The 2,485-nt window shown below is 36.1% G+C and overlaps 1 non-coding gene across 1 annotated transcript; it reads right to left on the bottom strand.

Moving 5' to 3' along the window:
* Nucleotides 1-1,561: 1,561 nt before the first annotated feature.
* LOC116095746 lies at nt 1,562-1,668 on the bottom strand. The gene has a single exon (XR_004120719.1). It is a non-coding gene; the product is annotated as a U6 spliceosomal RNA (small nuclear RNA).
* Nucleotides 1,669-2,485: the final 817 nt, after the last annotated feature.

Here is a 2,485-nt window from a genome sequence, read left to right as displayed (position 1 = left end):
GGGTCTCTGGCTTAATGTGCTCTCTGGAGTTAGGCGATCCACTTGCAGGGAAGGGGCAGAGGAGCAGTGGTTGCGTGTTTAATGGGTGGATATAGCTGGGTTTGGGGGCAGAGTTTTTCTTTTTAAGCCCCAAATTCCAACTGCTCCTCTACATGGCTCAAGCATGATCATAATCTAACATGTAGCCAATCTAATGTTCAACATGTCTCAAAATCTTTATGATCACAATGTAGTACTATAAAAATATGAAATGTCAGAAGTTGATTTATATTTAACAGTGAAACTTACAGAATGAGTTTTCATTTAATAGGGGAAAAATAGTTTATTTTCATACATGCCAGATATATGTAACCCTATATTGTCCCTCAGAGGCACGATCGTCCTAATTGGGTTTACTATCCCAAACTTCCTAATTGGGTCATAGCTCATTCAACTTTTACTTTCTTGCTGATGCAACTTTCTCCTTTTTCACAATGTTATTCTCAGCAACCGCTACTCAGAGCTCCAAAGAATCTTATTAAATGGATTGGTGGAAATTTTTACTGCTTTGTTTTAGTTTGTTTATTTTTGAGACTACATTCTATGTAATCTAGGCAGGTCTTGAAATCACTATATAGCTAAAGATGATTTTGAACTCTTGATCTTCTTGCTTACAACTCTTCAGTGCTGGGCTTATAGACAGATAATACCATGCCTGACTTGAATACTTTATTCTGTGTCTTTAGAAAGTGGCCTACTGAATGATCAATTGAGTTAGTTCTTTCTCTTTATGTCAGGACTTTTCCCTCTTGAGATGACAGTGAAGTGGGGAGACCTTTGATTTCAACATTTCTTCTCAGCCTAACCCTTGATAATCAGCAGCTTCAACAGTAGCCATCTCTGAATATGGTGGTGTCCTGAATCTCTTGTCACAGTGGTATCCAGGGTCATCTCCTTCTCTTGATTGTGGTTACCTGGAACTGCTCTGTCAGCTGTTCTCGAGTTAATTCCTCTAGGACCATGTCTGGAAACTAAACATCTATAAAGAATGTTCCTGGCTGAGGTTGCTGCTCTGTCAAAATGTGCTTTCAGTAGAGTTCCTTTCAGGAAGGAGAGCTAACCATAACATCCCAGGTGATCACAGTTGGAGCTATTCTGTTCTTCCTTCTGGCTCTATGTAATGCCTGATATTTTGCAGCACTAGACCACAGGAGGAGAACATCTTCATGCATTTACTATCAGGCAGATCTGTTATCCCAGGTGGGCCCTGCCTGTTTCTAATTGTATCTAGGACAAGTAACTTCATTTTTGTGGTCTTCAGATGCCTTGTTTGTAAACTGGAGTAATCTGTTTTTCTACCTTCTTGGGTTACTTTGAGGATTAATAATCTATGAAAACTGTAGTTTCTGACACACCAGAAACACTCAATATATTAGTTACTATAAAATTACTAGAGTCAGGAAAATTGCTTAAACAATTAAACTATGAAAGAGACTTGTAAATGGTGCTAAATTCTTCCTGTTGGGCTCAATTTATTCTAGAAAATTGGCAAAAGAAATAACTGCTTGTTCTTTTTTTTTTTTTAAATATGGAATGCTTCATGAATTTGTGTGTCATCCTTGCGCAGGGTCCATGCTAATCTTCTCTGTATCGTTCCAATTTTAGTATATGTGCTGCCGAAGCGAGCACAACTGCTTGTTCTTGCTAGTACAATTCTATGATTTTTCTCCTGCCTTTCTTTTGTGGATGTTTTCAATGTTCTTTTTACTTCACAAAGGGAACCACACAGCTTTCAGTTCAAATTCAAATGCCATATCACATAAGAAATACACCTTCAAGTTCCCTTATGTGTATAACTCTAATATTGCCCTTCCTATACCTATACTGCACTGTAGCAATTGTTAGTTGGACTTCTTTACCAGATTTATAGTGCATAAGAGACAGATTTTTTGCATTATTCATCAAAGCATTTAATTTCAACATGTATTCAATGTAAATTATTATTTATGAGATGTTTGTATTCTTTTGTGTGTATTTAACATTTTAAAATACATCTGAATTTGTATTATGTATATTAAAATGTTTAGTAATTTTCATGTATAGCTAGTAGGTATGGGATTGAATGGCACAATTGTAAATGCCTCATTTATATTCTCAGAGAATTTTGATTATATCTTATAGAAATTTAAAGAGAGTATATTAAAATAATTTATTCATAGATCTGTTTCCTTCCTCTGAGCTTTTTTTGTGTGAGGATTTATCTTTGTATCCTATTCCACAATGCAGTTCTTCCCCTATATTAAATGGTCAATGAATCACAGTGTATTAGTAAATTTTCTGTTGCTGTGATGAAATAGCCTGGTCAAAAGAAGCTTAAAGAACAAAGGGTTTCTTTTGGATTGTGATTCTAGAGGTATAGATTCCATCATGGTAGGGAAGGTGTTGGGGCATTAGGAAAATGAAAGTATGTTGATGGGGATCAGAAAGCTGAGAGAGAAAGGAGAGA

The sequence above is a fragment of the Mastomys coucha genome, chromosome X (genome assembly GCF_008632895.1).
Source record: "Mastomys coucha isolate ucsf_1 chromosome X, UCSF_Mcou_1, whole genome shotgun sequence".
Classification (NCBI taxonomy): Eukaryota; Metazoa; Chordata; class Mammalia; order Rodentia; family Muridae; genus Mastomys; species Mastomys coucha.
This window is presented reverse-complemented; position numbering and strand designations above follow the sequence as displayed.